Here is a 17,299-nt window from a genome sequence, read left to right as displayed (position 1 = left end):
AGGCGCACCATTGTGAAACAGCCGTATTTACAAGAAGCAACATGAATTTTTATATAGCGCCCTCTACAGACATTAATTACTTCTTAAAGAAAAAAAAAACTGCAAGCGAGCATGTGGGGCAGAAAACTCGTAGTTTTTGATGCAGTGTATTCATTGGGGCTAGGGCGAATTGACACAGAGGATCTACTGTCCATTTCCCCATGTTTCTGCAATGTATTAAATGATTGCTTCTTACAGCTTTCAAGGTAAACCAATGCTCTAAAACATTTCAGTTTCCCAAAATCCACTCAACTAATACTATTTGTTATAAATGTAGCAATTCATAAAAATCATATAAATTAATATTTAGTGTATTTATCTTCAAAAATGTTTGAAAACGCTGCCAACTTAATGTACAATCGGAAAGTTAACTGCGAAGTTGCAACTGCAGCTCAGAAACTTGCCAAATGGACAGCAGACCCCAAAGAAAAGAAAGCAAACCACCCAATACTGAGATTTTATTACAAATAAAAAATGTTTACAGTGGCACTTCATGAACAGCATGTTTAACACATGTATACGCACTACTACATTTACTACTGTGGTCGTTTCTTTTGGGGGGAGAGGGGAATTGGAGAGTCAATATAGTCACCTTTTGAAGTGAAACACTGACATATTAAAAAGTCATCAGTTCCATGTATACCATGACCATGTTAAGGCCTTGGCAAACGTTTTAAATGCGGGGTTTTCTTTACCCCTGAAATATCATTTATATGTAAAATGCAGGGCAGTGATGAATGCCATAACAGAATACAGCCTAGAAAGTATTACCAATGGCCCAGTTCGCATGGGCCATCTCATTCTATCTTCAGCGCAACTATGAATCTAACTTATATCATCATGTGTATCATCATGTGTTTCATAATGTGCCACTGTAGACTACATATAGCTCTACATTGTCACTTTATATTTAAACAAAAAAAAAGCTTTTTCAATTATATACCTTTGAAAATAAAAAAATACCAGGCACATGTCTGTATTCATCTCCAAGTTACTGTTCATTTCTTATTGCAGATAAGGGCAAACAGTAATCACACTTGTAAACTATGTTTTCCCATCAATATACATTTCCAATGCTGAGTCTTTTCCAAAAAACTCTATATTTAACTGAAAAATGTCTTCAGTTAACAATAAAGCAGTAATCCAATCCACATTTTATCTTGTAGAAAATATCCAACTTGCTGGAAAGTCCTCTGTTAATGAGTTGACTCGATTAATTGAAGTCACTCCATGCAACTTTAACCAATTGACGCCAGATTATGTGTAAACACAAATTTCCTTATTTGTTCCACGGAGGGCATGTACACTCATTTCAGAATTCTTTTTTTCTTTTCCGCAATTGACGTTTTAATGCATTGTACTTGGATGGGTCAAAGCACAAGTGCAAGGTTGAGGAATTTACAGGTAAGAAAAACCCCAGTAGCTTTTTCGCATAAGAAAATCTGACATTAAATGGGTGAAACAACTTTCAAATTAAAACCTTCATGAACATGTGCCTGGATTTATTCTTTTCTATAACTTGTATTTTGTTTTTATTGATAAATTTATATGACATTTTCAGTGCCGAGTGAAGTGTTACATAGTTAAAAGCTTCAAGCAACCTTTGGAAAAGATGTGACCTGCTCCATTCAAATCAAAATTTCAAAAAATACAACACTCAGCTCCCCTTTTAACAGGGAAAAGTTTGCTTTTAGTAACTATGATTAACAAATATACTAGCAAAAGATTTGCAGTCATGAAGTCTAAGTAATCTGCAACGCAAATCATAGGTTTAGACACAGTCTGACAAATTTGTGGGCACAATTCATGGTCCAAAGTTTTTTTTGTGACTGTCTTTCAAGAAGCTGTGATTTCTCAACCTATTCCGGATTTCAATGGAGCTGGTCACTTAATTAGCTCTGAGCAAATCCACAGCAACTGATAGAACCTGAAGTCTTGAAATTGTTACATGTGCAAGTTTCATACATGTACGGCTACAGAAGAAAATTTGAATTGCACAAAGTTCTTCCTCAAAGTGCATTTTGATGGGGGGGGATGACGTGGAAGAAAGATTGCTATGGATTTGCTTATTTTGTAATCAGTCTAAGGGAGGCAGACATCGAGTCTTCCCCATCTTGGAGGGTAGAAATTCCTCAAATAATGACATCACAGACTCCCGACATCTACTGGATGACCATTTCAGAACTGCATCATCACCAAGCCTCAGGTTAGAGGTAGCTGATTACAGATCATCTGTTGGAGGAACAAAACAAAAAGCCAGAAGAAATCAGTGTATTAGACAGAGGTACATTTGTAAAACAAAAATGTTTCTCCACTTAATTAACAGCTGATCTTTATCACCCTTTTCACAGCCTAAGTTTGTCAGACTGTATCAAACATCAACCTCTATTGCAGCACTTATCGATACAAATCCTTTTAAAAAGCTTTTTAGTATTTGCTATTACAACTCGAGTGCCCCTTTAGAAATGCAAGAAATGTTTTTGTCTGATTTGATATCTTTTCAAAGCCACAGCAGATAAATCCCCTCATGATACTTTCCTACTCTTTTTAGCTTACTCTTGGTGACTGAGCAACCTACGAGGCAGTGATAGCACGGCTCCTGAGCTTCCTCATCACAAAAAAGGAACATATATTTCTTCTATTTCCATTTCTACACCTAAAAATGAAACTTTTTCTCCTTCATGAAACTGTCAGACAAATGTCATTTGTGAAAAAAGTGTTAAAGTCAGCTGTTAGGGATCAGTCTGTTTCCCGTGAAAATAAAACAGCAGTGGTATCAATAAATGGGAAAAATGTTTGGTTGAGAATCAAGTCCAATTTGCATTTTATCACTACAGGGAGTAGTGATAAACTACATGTAACATGGCCAGACAATGCAGCAAAGCACCCTGGAAGTAGAAGTTGATCTAAGCTGGCGGCTTTTCTTTACATCTGTTTTCTTTCGAAATTGTCCCACTGCATGTTGATTTTCTGTTTTGACTACCAACACAGAAGGAAGCTTTTGGGTTTTAATTATGTCTTTACATGTATATCATCCTTAAAACAATGTAATTAGGCATGCAACCACAGGTTTTTGCAGGAAAACATTCAGAGAGCTCAGGCCCGTTGGCTGGGGGGGGGTTCAGGGGTTTGAACGATCCTCCCACGTGCTTCCGAGTTCCGTTCATTTTTTTTTTTAATATATATTTTTCAGATACACTGTACTATAAATTTTGGAATATAAGTCGTGGCTTATACAGGTTTGTTGATTCTCAAGCTGATAATGTCTCTGCGGCTTATACAGCAATAATTGAAAATAAAAATCAGTCACTAATTGCTGTGCTGTGCCTCATGCGGTGCAGCCAGTCGTGGTTGGCCAGCAATGTGTGCAAGCAGCGCGGCACCCTGGGTGCAGGGACCAAGGCAGTCACGTTTTCATTGGTTTTTGTTTACACTGTCTCTACTTACGCGTTGACAATACAGGAAACCAGTCTACAGGGACAAAAAAGACTTGTAAATGTACCATAAATTACCGTTCACACCTCACAAATCGTGTGGTGCATCTGTTCGTTTTTGTCTTTTACGGTTGTGCAATCCATGTTGTTTATTATTTCCCTAGTGGACAGTCAACTCTCAGGAATACTAGCTCAGGTAAGACGAGACTCCGGTTTAGACGAGCATATTTGCCAGTCCTGATTGAATTGTGTACATTCCTATGAGGGGAAAAATGTGTAATACGAGCTAGGATGTTATGAGATTTCAGTTAAGACAAGCATTTTTTGCGTGCTGGACGAGTGCAAATCTATTGTTATCTGTCTAGTTAGCACAAGCTTTTTTGACGTCAACTTGTCAATCAGCCAGTCCATTCAATTTTGAAAGGCGCGTCCGTAATTTATGTGGGTACAGGAGAACAGCGCTGCAGTTTTCCCTCACTGAATCGAGCCATTTGTGTCCGGTGCTGCAATAGAGACAAACAATTGGCGTTTGGGGTTCACGTACCCAATGTAGAAATTCTGTGAGGCAGATCTCGTACTACCTGAACACAAGCAAGTGCCAAAAGTGCTATGGTATTTAGGACAGTGGTGAACAAAAGGTTTTTTTGTTTGATTCCCCCGCCCCAAAACAATTCTCAAAGACCAAAGTCCCACCAGGAAACTAATAAAAGATGTGTTCTGTAACCAAACACCTGGCCCAAATACTGCCCACCGTCCGCCTAAAACACCGTTACCTGCTCCCCACCATAATATGAAAATTTCACCCCTTCCGATTTTGGCATTTCTATAATTTCTCAATTTAAGAAAATCATGACTAAAGCTGTGGTTTTCAGTCCAAAAATGTTTAAGAAAATAACAACCACAAGTTTTAAAGAAAACAGTGTATCCCTCGCTCATGAATTTTCACCAAACCCACATGCCTTTCCGAAGTAAACACCGATATTCACCCTCTGTTGTCCACACCACCAACAGAAGGTTTCCTCACATTTTTGTGCTACAAGCACAGCTCTGGTTTTGGTTACCAACTAAAATGGTGGATTTCATCATGGCATGTGGGGCCGGGTCTCTCCGAATCGACATGACTGGTGGAAATTCCACTTCCTCCGTTCTTACTGTTTGTAATTATTCTTTATTACAAGTGTAGCAAAGCCTTTGAGTTCTTGTCCTATTAGTCTGACAGCAAAAAAAAAAGGACTCGGAAGCAGGATTTCGCTTCAACCAAAAAGTACTACAGCTGTTTTATTCCACTACGACACACACGATCTAACTACATCGCTGTCAAAAACAACAACTACATGTACTGTCCATGTCTGCTTTTCCCAGCGTAGAAATATACACAAGAGAAAAGTGTATATCATGTAACAACTTTACGCGCCCCTGGAATAACGCCAAGTCTAGTCTGCGCAATTGAACAATAGAATCCCACTAAAGTACTCTATTTATAGAAGCCTATTTTTGGAGCGTTGGCGCGTGCTGGCCCAGCAAGACAAAGAACCAGGTCAACACACTTGTGACCAACTGCTCCGACGACACTCCACCAGCGGATAAACAACACAACGTTATATACCATTACACAAGTCTTTATTTATTAAACTGTATCTCACTTGCCTAAAGAATCTTTTTAAAATCAAATTCATGTAACGAAACGATACTATGTGCCTTTAAACAAAAAGTTATGCACACTTGTAGTTGTACACATGTACGCTTTATGTACGGTCGATTGGTGATACATACATCAAGCAGGACGGCAGCTAATTTAATAAGTCCCAAGGAACTTGTATTAACAAGAGTCGACTTGACTGGTTTTTTTTTAAAGGAACTGCTGCTTGGTCCAACCAACAACACTAACCCAGCCTGCCAAAAAAATGGTTATTTTGAGGACCCAAGAAAGTTTAGGTTTAATGACAACACTCATGCGCGCGCTGCTTGTACTTGAAGATTGCCCGAAAGTGGCACGGACTCCAAAGTTGGGTACGTTGAATTTTTGCTTCTGATGTTTGTGTATGGAGCAATATTTTACCTCCAATCTCACAAAAGGTGAAATTTATTCAAACTTCAAATATTCTAATTTATAAATGTTGATTACACATACCCGATACAAAATTCTGACGAAATTTAATTTGGCCTGATTTTTCCATTTTTCTTTTCGAAGTGCAAAATGAACTAGGCCCTATTTTAAATGTGAATTTTGGACAAACCTTCATGACATTGAATTGTTAACGAAGGTTCACAAGTCTGTATTATGAAGGCAATAGTATCACCATTTAACCAAGTGGATTTGAAGTTTTGAACAAAGAGGTTCGGCGGCACTATATGAAGAAAGTCAAGAGAATGTCGAAGTACGCCACATAATACTCGACTAGTCGTGTACTAGTGCTTCAACAGATGAGATTTCGCGGTGCAGCTTAAACTCTGACTAAATGTTAATTTACAGATTTTTTTGCTTGCCGTGGCTTATACTCTGCGCAGCCTATAGTCCAAAAATTACAGAGATCATGTTCATACCATTCACTCTTCACCCAGCACCCGATTCAGGGTGCTGGGTGAAGAGTGAATTCATATCAGGCCAATTTACAGCACGTTGTGAATATTGAAAACTGAAGCATACAAGTCTTACATGCATCCTTTGGTTCACAACCAATTGTTCCAAAGCACATTATGATAGGCTGTTGTATAAAATATGTGCTAAAAGTTCCACTTTGGGATTTGACAACCCCCTCTCTCTGGTCAGGCAATGGGCCTGGTGCTTTTGCTGTCGATCAGTACATCAGAGAAATATAAACTTGCATAGCATATTTAGATTTGTTCAAGGATGAAGTGTCAGGGCCAGTCTTAAATGCTAAAATAGATTCTAAAGGATTCCTAAATGAGTCTGAATATCAGAGATGCTTACAAATAAGAACCTGTTGTGGTCTGCATGAAAAGAAGGCATGAAAATTAAGAAAAGTATCAGCAAGCCACAATCAAGAAACAGAGGTAGATAGATTCAAGGTAGTTATACACAGAATGAAATCAAACAGTGTGTGTGTGTGTGTGTGTGAGTTTGTTTCTGCATTCAATTGGGGACCTTGAACAATAGAGGACAATAAGGTCCCCATTGACAGAGGGTCCCCGATTGACAACTGTGTACAAAACAGATGGGTGGTCTTGTAAAAAAGTTAAAGTAGAAACAAAAGAGGAACAATAGGGGGTCCCCAGTTGCAGGCAAATACGCACTTGGGTGTATGTGTAACTGACCAAACATTTGATGTATCTGCATACTTCAGGAAGGCAGTCTACTTGGAAGCTGAACCTATTGTGGCAGCTAAGTTTTCTTACAACATGGAAACTATTAGGTGACTTTAACACAACCTGTGGATTCAAACAGGTGGCCTATTTGGAAAGCTAGGACTTGCCAATGCAAAAAAAGTTTTGACTTTTCACGTTTTTGCACAGTTAATTGACCATAAATATTTAACAGCTGACCCAACAGTCCAAGGACAAATCCTTCCATTATGGAGTGCAATACAGCAATCAGCTATTTGCAGATTCAGAGAGATGAAGGCTGCATCGTTTTCATATCTGTTGATATTTAGAAATATCTTGTTTTAACTACTGACACTTCTAGCTGGCAAAACTGAGAACTGGACTAAGTTGGCAGTACATCATTCTAAAAGAAAAACCTAATGAGATTTTTACAAATTTGTGGTAGCCTCTCTCACAAATCTATAATCTAATTTTTTCACATTCAAAGAGTGGAAATGGGGATGGGACAATTTAAAGCAAAACTAACGTTAAACTTGTGACTCTGAAAAAAAGGAAAAAATCACTTGAAATACAAAAAGATCAATGATTTATGAATAATTGAAACTTCATCCCATCTGTTGTCCCCAGTAAAGCAAATTTTGTAAGATGTAATTTTGATTGGGGAGATGTAAATTAATTTTTATATTGGGTATTTTGGCCTGTACTGATGTGTACATGTATGTCAAATCACTGTACACTGCATGTATTCATAAATGCACGTGTAAGACTAAATTCCACTATTTTCACTCATTGGAAATCACAGCATTAGAGCAACTTTGAGAACTGGGCCCCCTTGAGGGGGATCAATTACCAAAATAAACTGACTAAAATACAGTATACAGTATAAGTGCTATTAATCAGCGGATTGTCAGGGAGTATATGAAACAAACTTCTCTTAAAGAGCAGCATGACAGTTTCATCTTCACAGATAATAAGAAAACCCAAAGTTCAAAAGCTCACTGATGTTTTTCCTGTTGCAATAGAGATGATCTCTTCAAGTTTCAAATTGTATTCATCTGTGACAAATTGTCAAACAAACCTGCAACAGGATGTCTGCATTTAAATGCTACCTAAAGTGAACCTAAGTGAAAAGTGAACCCAACCCCATCAACATCTCCTCCTATATTGTAGCTGCACATTTTGTTCATGCACTGAGCCTTAACCACTTGCTGCCAGGGAACACGTTTCAAGCACTATGGGTTTAATACGCAGAGCTGGGGTGCCCGAAATGGGACAAAAGAGCTGGTCCGTATATTAACCAAAGACCATACTCGGAACAAAAGACCTGCTGCTGGGAATGTCCATCATTTTTTGAAGGTAATCGGTCACAGTTTTTAAACAATATCACTGTTTTGGGCATAGCGCCCCCCGATTACTACTTGCATTCACTGGGGACAAAGGAAATTACGCAACACCTCACAATTCTGGGCTCTCTTTACAGGGCGGCAGGCCTGACTGAAATATTCGGGAGTCAATGAAGGTTACCTGTCAGCTTAGAGTAGCCGCCAAACAGTCATTCGTGTGGGTGTAAACGTCCATTAAATGAAATGAATTTTTGAAGAATTTTGAAAACTGAAAATCTTGAAAATCACCCGTATGTGTGCACTGCATTTTTAAAAGCACCCGGCAGCATGTGGTTAAAAAATATTTTCTTGCCTTTCAGTCATTTTGTGAAAAACTGCCATATCAATCTGTGATTTTTTTGCAATTCAAGGGAACACTGTTGCAGATGCATGTCCTGATTGCACTACATAAAGTTTGTAACACCTGAACTTTTCTTTTCAATTAAAATGTTACTTTGTCCTGCTTAGCATCATTCTAATTTTATGTCAGGCAAACTGTGCAGGCTATCCCAATTCATACATGCTGACATGAAAGCCTGACAAAAATAGTCAAAGCCAGAAAACTGTACATACACGTATACATGCACTTTGCTAAACTGGGCTCCCAAACCGCAGTATGAGGTTATGCCTTCTCCGCAGCTCAGGGGTCAGACCCCAAACCACACCCTGATGTTAGGCCATTCCAAGGATCAGGCACCTCCTAACAAGGCCGTGTCAACTAACAGTGCAAATGGTCCATATATGTACTGTTTATACTCTCTTGCATTGGTAAGAGGGTTTCTGTTAATGCTGCACAGCTTCACAGTTCATGTACAAGTATGTAGAACAAATTACAAACTGTTACACCGATCCTTAGCAACCTCCGCTCATAACTTGACAGAAGCAAAACCTTCTGGAGAAGTGCTGAGCTAGCTAGTGGAATACACAGCAGGTGGATTGTGATGCCCAAGTAACTGAAACATACCAGTTGGCATCCAGTTTGAACAGTTCCAACATGGACTTATTATTATATACAGTACTGCTGATGCTTATGAGCTCGAACACGTTAACTTTTGTACGTGTACAGGTTGTGCTTACTCATCAGAAGGTTTGCCACCAACCACCGAAATGTTGGGCTCATCAAGGATGGCAACACCCTCTTTCGGACCAGCTTGTAAATTTTCACTCACAATACGGGCGATTCACAATAGCGTGCCTCCCAGAGTTTGCAAAGCGTTGGCCAATCACAACGCACGAAATCTGTCTACCCTTTTCAAATGCACACTGATGAAAATATGGCACTGAGCTAGAGGAAACTCCCTATCAGCCTCAACTCCCAAGGCACTGATTCCAGAATCCTTCCAGAATCCCCCAAAGAGCTTCCTTTAATAAAAGTGAAAAAAATATTCAGGATGTATCTACATAAAATCATAGTGAGAAAGCTACTTTCCTTAATCCTGCAATTTTTTCCCAAATTTCCTAAACCTCATAGCGGAGTGTCGGTAATTTTAAAGGTTCAAACTTCCTTGAACTGAACCCTGAAAAAATTGTTTCATGCTTTCAAAATGCAGGATTTTTCCCAATGTTACAATTTACATTGTCATGAAAAATTGAAGAGGTAGTCTTGCACATGTTTAATATAGCTTTTGCCTGCAATCCAACTTTTGTTTTAACTTCAGTCAGGACTAACAAGATTCTTTCACTGAATGTGACATTACAGAAAACAAATTTCATAACATCTGTTCCATAATGTAACATCTGTTAAACATTTGGCAATACATCTATTATCAAATCTGTACAATGTCTCTTGCAGTTTGGTTCAACCTTAAAACTGAGATACGACTACAGGGCTTCCATCTTCTGATTAGTCACTGGAGATAATTTCACTGGGTTGAAAGTGGCAATCACCTACATGTACATGTATGTAAGCAAGTCTTGAGGCCAGGCATGGTTCCTGTTTCTAACAATCTTGAGCCATTCCCCAATGAAGGCTTTCCTAGATTGGTAGAAAATGAATAAATGCTTCCCATGTTTTTTCTCACATTTGTTTATTTGCCATTTCCTAGCCTCCACTTCAAGTCCATCTGTTCCCCAGTAATGTCAGCCCCCCAAGTGTCAATCAAAAACAAAGTACACTTAAAGCACTTAAGTTTGGTAAAGAAAAAAAAAACTTAATAATGTAATGCTAACTTGCAGTGTTCTAGCTAGGACCATTTTAGTGCCAGGTACATTTTTGGATTGCAAAGCGTAGCGAGCACAGTGAGCGGAACTCTCATGGCTCATAGTCCAACTGGATTTGCGACCATTATTGATACTGCTGTTCTTGAGCCAAGACTAAGAACATGTGCACGCTGCCGCGGGGGAGGCTACATTATGTCTCGTAATTTCACATACGGGTCTTGTAACAATGCTAGCTACATGTTCTCAATACTTTCTGATGTTTGGAATATGATTGAATTGATACATTTTCAGTGATATTCCAGTTCATTTTTTGGAAAATCTGTGCTGGGTGGCACAGCCTATTTGAACCCGAGAGCTGGGCGGAAATTTGCAGTACTGGGTGGTGCCACCCAGCACTGCCCACTGTGGCTAGAACACTGCTAAGTTGTACAGAGAAAAGAATTCATGTTCCACTTCACACTGAATACATGAAACTTGAAAAATGCAGATAAGCTAGATTACGGTGGATTCCCTATCTTTTCAGAAAATAAACATAGCTCAACTTGACGTCTAATCAGTAAAATACATAAAAAATACAAACTCAATCTCTACATAAAAGTGCCTATACATGAAGATGTTCATATTTGCGATAACAAACATTACCCACTGATAGATCAAGTTCTTCAGTTCAAACACATGGCAAAGATTACCACTAGTTGGAGACAATACCACGTGCACCATCCTAAAATTTGAAGTGACAGCCACAAATTCAAGCCTTTATCTCTAATCCACAATGACTTGATGTTATATACACCCAAGTCACCCTTTATTGAAGGGAAGATTGAAGTTTTGAAAACCTCACAAACACAACTACATGTAGATGTAACGAATGTCATGCACAAATTCAAGTACTTTGTGTTTCCAAGTAGACAGCCTTTTCTTGCCACATAAAAATAGAGTTGGGTTCATTGAAATGTTACAAGGAAAATACTGCTTCTGGAAAGATTTTATGAAATGAAATGAATGGAACAATTACAGAATTCTTAGAAAATACTGGTGTTCCAAGTTCGACAGATAATGAGTTGCTTTGATGTGAGGCAAAGAGAGAAGAGTTGTAAACTGCCAATTTGATTCACACAATATTGAAGTTTGGAAAGTTTTAAAAGAACTGAATTTAAGGACAAAACTCAAAGAAATGATACAGGTGTGAGCGTATCCTTTTACAGCTTATGATTTTACATACACCATGGGACGGGGTAAGGGGAGGAAAAGAGAATGTTGTAGAGATACAAGAAAAATTGAGAGTTCATGTGAGTCCTTTCATTACAAGGCAAAAATGATTCCTCTGAGTACCACAGCTAGACACCAAGAATTACAGGCAACGAAAGAAATGTCAATAGATCTGTTAATATTTGTAATGCTCTGCATTACTGCAACAAGGAAACATTGCAATATAGAGAATATGGTCAAATTTCCTTGCCAGTAAGGGCTATATGCACATTGCCTTTACTACATAGGTGTTTGCGACGGTACACAAGATTTAGGCCAGAATGAGTGAGACACTGCTTTGCCTGCAGAGCTGAGAAAGCAAGAAAAGGAGAACTTGGTACTTGTTATGAAATTAAACTTACAGTACTAGCTTACAGTTGGAAAGCAAGGCAAGATAGTGCATGTATTAGCTATTTTCCATTAGAGGAAACAAATGGCCCACTTTCAGGCCAAGAGAAGGAAGTATCTGGAAAACACTGTACTCCTGTAGGAACCTTTTCAAGTTCTTGTGGCAGTTTAAAGGCCATTTTCAGTCACCTATGTGTCTGCCACATTTGTGTAATCTGTCATATCAATTTTACATGTCACAAACAGGCAAGGTTAGAAGATGATGTATCCACTTCAGTATCATTTGGTCAAATAGAAAGAGCCACAGAAGAAAGTTTAGACATACATTCTCTTTGAAGACTTGAAGGGAGATGTTAACGATAACTTTAAAAGGTTTGGGCATGATGTAAATTGAAAAGTCAGTCAGACTTTTGCTGAGTAGTTGAAGTTAAACTGTGATTTGAAGGATTAGAAAAGTGATAAAGAGAGAGAGAGAACATCTGTCATTGAGAAGATGCCCAGTAAAGAAAAACCTCTACAGCAGTGTAACTTTCTGAAAACAAGTTTGACACTCTTTACAGATGTAAGGCTGCAACCTTTGATGCTAGCAATGGTTGACACAATTTTGACACTTCTTTACAATAGAAACCTGAATATTTTGCTTGAAAATTCTAAGAGCAAATAAGTTCAAGCAGAAATGGTTGAATTTCAAGGAAAGTTTGATTCTTAAAATGTGTAGTAAAGGATGTTATCAACTCTGAATATCAGACAAATTGTCAGGAATTCATGAAAAGAATTGGTAGCAGTTGTAAAAAGGTATTTTACCAGATTTCAGAGGAAAAGATCTTGCTGTGGAAGTAATTGGAGAGTAACATGCAAATACATTGTTTTTGAAAAGGAAGCCTTTACTTTGCACTTTTGGACAGCCCAAGAGTGAGCTGCCAAAAAGGAAATGGCAAAGATAAGTGCAGGTAAAGTACTTCACAGGTTTGTAATATTTCACTGCACATTTATAAGTCAGTTTCAAGCAATTGGTAGAAAATGACGAAGTATGGTGGTATGTACATGTATATAAAATAGAAAAAAAATCACAGTGTAGTTTTACTAAGGTGTTTGTGCTTTGATGGAGAGAACCCCTTTTGGCAAGGACAAATCATACTGACTAAAAGGTAAGAGCTCCACAAATGTCCTTCACATGAAGATCAGAATACAACATAAGAAAGCATCTAGCCATGAGAAACCATTAAGTTGGAGTCTCCTTAATAAGAATTTGACAAATTGGAACACTCCTAGTGAGTATGAAGCGCATCATGGACAATCCTTAAATCTATGCATCACGTATATACTGCCGTCAACTGCAGTCAAATTTTGCTCATCTGATGAAAATCAGTGAAGTTTGGGGGGAAACTAACACAACTGTCTCTTTTTTTCTGGAAAACTTGCTGATTGAGGAAAACTTATCGATACAAAAAACTATCACCGATATTTCTTTTTGTTGCAAAAAGTAGGCAAATATTTTTTGACAATACTCTATCATGATGACAAACTGGTGATGTTGTCAGCTGTCCCCATGCATGCATCACACATGGATCTTCAGTGCATTTGCCTTCACCATATGAGGCCTCAGCTTAAGTGATGAGAAGCTCACCTTTTAGCTTGGAAATTTCATTTTAACTGGAAATTAAACTTCCAAGGAAAGTTGCAGTTGTACATCTGACATTAATTGTCCACCACCTTTAGCTGGAAAAAGTGGATGTCTTTGGGTTTATAGGGAAGAGACATAATCATACTCGTCGCCGCCATGTGTCAAGTTGAGTGGAGTTTGGCCATTTTTTCTAAAAGAAGTGTTCTGTGGCAAGGAAAATAGCCAGGGAAACCAGTCTGTGTAAGCTAAGTTCAATTAGACTTATAGATTGATATTGTTTTGTAAAAGAGGTTTCAGGATTATTCCAAGTAGGTTGCTGTCATGAATAGTTTATAAAGGGAAAAGGAAAGGAAATGAGACTTGCTGATCATCAGCATCAACAGGGCCACTCCTCGTTCTTTTCTTACCATTTGATTCTATACAGCTTTATGGTCAATGTTTGGAAGTACCAGTATTTGATGATTTTGGTTTGGTTCAGTGGTTTGGCTGTAGTACAACAAAAACAACGATGTGTATAACGGTTTGCAGTCTGAAATACTGCAATGTGCCAACACAGTCTGTTTCTGAGACTGTACTCATGTAATGCACACAAATGTTTATAAATGTTTAAGTTTATAAATGCAGAGTGAATGTCAGCCAGCTGTAAGTTGTACCCTTTCCAATGGTGTCTTACATCAAAACAGTTTATAATGTGAAAATCTCATAGGCCATATATAGTTGAAGATACGCGACTTCCAGCAGGGCCGTAAACTGGGTGTTGGGTTGCATTGACAACCCCCGCGACTTATTTGGAAATGCTGCTGCCGTGTGCTCAAAAAACATCTCAGCAGCTAGATTTCATATTCAACTAGACCCACGCTCCCTTCACCCCATTTTTTGTACGAACCAGGAGACGGGCCTGCATGGAATGTTGAACTTGTCATAGCCAATAAAAAAAGAAACCGATTTTAAACACTGATTTCTCCGTGAACTGTCTTGGAACTTTAGACAGCTGACAACTCATAGGTTCAGGTACATGTATGTGATGAGCACAGGCTGGCATGCCACAAACACCTGCTTCTTTAACTACCTGAAACACATACGTAATTGGGATTTTAATCATTTTTCCACTTGTCTATAAACAATTACACTTTGTACTGAACCACCAAAGTTTTAGATACTGGTAAATCCTATGCTTCCTGTATTTTTGTGTGCATGTCCATACAAATATCATAGCTGTGAAGAAAGGTGGAGAATATATATGAGAAGTGAAGACTTTAGTGGCAACTACTGTGTGGCAAGAGCAGCAAAGGCACAACTACCAGGGAAGCAAGTCAGACGGCCCCCCTGGCAATAATAAGATGGTGTGGTGTTGTACTGTGTCCAACTCTACCTCTGCTTAGAATTTGATGCAACAGTCTGGAATCCTGCACTTATCCCATCTAAGCAGCCTTTATGCACTCTTTGCATTTTGTGAGCCAAAGACTGGCTATACATGCCGTCCCTTTTAACAGCATGCTGCATTAACTTCAGGAGGACTAGAATGAAAGGAAAGATGATCCATCTAGCTTGACTGATGGAGGAGATGCATTTGATGAAGACAAGTAAAGATCTAGATGTTTTATACATGTACATGTAATCCACATCGAGAAAGAAGAATTGTCAAAGACTAAACAAAGGTGTGTTTTTTCAAACCTTTGTTCAAGGTACATGTAAAATCAGTTGGTTTTACTGTGTTGCTTGAGGAATTAAAGGGGTGATCCACTTGTATGTGCTTTTGATGTATGTACAGTATCTATCATGAAACATACAATGTAAGACTGTAGTTTTAAATGCATTATGCCATTAGTCTTAAATTTTAGTGAAAAGGATAATCTCTCAGCCTAGTGGCGAGCCCAATCCTTTGATTTTGCAATCATCTAAAAGGGTATATCATTTAGCTTCTTTTTGGATGTTACATGGGAACTAGAACCTGTGAAGTGTGAACTGGAAATCTTTAAAATTGCAGCTTAGTACACACGCAGCACTGTCATATAAAAATGTTTAATTTCACAACAAGATAAAAATGTGTCTTGCCTTGAAGTTTATTAACAAGGGTCTGCTAAAACTAAAGACAGGAAAACTACTTCTTCAGGTCCTAGCATTTCACAGAGTTTGAGATACAAAAATGGAAACTCAGAAAATTAACTTTCTTTGAGTACGTCCGTCACCATGGTGTTATGAGTCAGTTTCTACAAGGATAATAATACTGAGTGAGGAATTTTGTTATTAAATGAATGTACCAACTAGCTGATGTCTTTTATCAAAATCAAAATCTGCTTCAGAATTATAAGTATAATAACACACACTGTTGAAGTGTTCAAAATGTATGTCCAACACCGTGGAACTGCCCAAAACTAAAAGATTTACATTGCACTAAATACATTTGTGCATCAAGTGGCAACCTTGGCAAACAGTTGTGAAAATCAAAAGGCGAATTTCTCTTTGAAAAATCTGGCCCTCTCAAGCTGCAACCAGGACTCCGATGTTAATCTATACCCCAGGGAAGGCGTCCTTACCTACTATCAGTTACACCATCCATCAACACACTGCGGATGGCCAGTCGGGCCCTTCTGCCAGATCTACATGTACTTTCAACAAGGTTACGTGCCACCAGCGTGTGGAGACTGTCTTATTTGATCCGTACACGCATTGTGCTTGTGTGTGGCTTACATTTACTGCCCAGCAATGCACAGTACATTGAGTATGAGTACACGGTACTGGTCCGAAAGGAAACTCGACTAGAAAAATTCGATTATCGTGGCTTTAATTAAAAGAAGCTTCCATTGAGTTTGCAGTGTAGTCTCCTCTCATAAGAAAAGTTAATATTGATTGAATGGAATGAATTGAAAAACAAAAGACACAAAAAAGCTAGAAGGCAACGTAATGGAGGCCTTTTTATAAGTTGGTGCACAGATTTTAAAGAACAAATTTCGAGGACAGAGAATAGTTTTTTTTACATGGGTGGATTATTTTTCGGTGGATCCCGGATTTTTACAAATAGAAAACTATTTTTTCCACTTTCAAATCTGAAAGGTCGACTGATCTGAGTACCAACTTAAAAAAACACTTTCCCTTAACCCACGACCAATCACACTGACCCTGGTTCCTCGTTATACTGTACGGCATCAGGTGCGCTCGTAAAGTCTGGGACCCAACAGACAGAAGTATCGTCTACTGATGAATGAAAGTATTCCCCCCCTCCCCCGATGATTATCATGTGAGCAAATTTGGTCAAAAGGAGTTATGTTGAACCTACATGTAAGTGGCTGCAGACTGATAATGTGCATCGGCGGGAATGAAAATGAAATAAAACGTAAGTCTTTTAAAACAAAATTGATTGTTTTGTTTGTGGACTTGTGTCCATGGGCAATTACACAGCAGCTGTTAACAAAATAAAACAGTATTGCTTTATAGAGCTACATATAAAATAAGCTACCAAAATTTCTTAATACCGTTTGTGTCCAACAACTTGTGAAAACTCAAAAAGGCATTTAATATGTATGAAATAGACCATGGAGGAATATTTCCTTCCTCCATGAATAGACAAAACATCAATATGGTTACCTAAAAGACAGTTTGCAGTAATCTCTATAGACATCATTATGTTGAAGCATTCTGACAGCGGAATTTAGTGCATACCTTTATCTATCTGCCTTCTAAATTATGAAGCAGAATTCTGACAGCGACGCGGCTCTCCAAATAAGGGGCAGAATTGGGCCGACAACGAAGTTCAGTGTGTACCATGATCTGCCCTCCCA

The sequence above is a fragment of the Acanthaster planci genome, linkage group LG02 (assembly GCF_054643075.1).
Source record: "Acanthaster planci isolate LZ-2023a linkage group LG02, COTS_SCS, whole genome shotgun sequence".
Lineage (NCBI taxonomy): Eukaryota > Metazoa > Echinodermata > Asteroidea > Valvatida > Acanthasteridae > Acanthaster > Acanthaster planci.
This window is presented reverse-complemented; position numbering follows the sequence as displayed.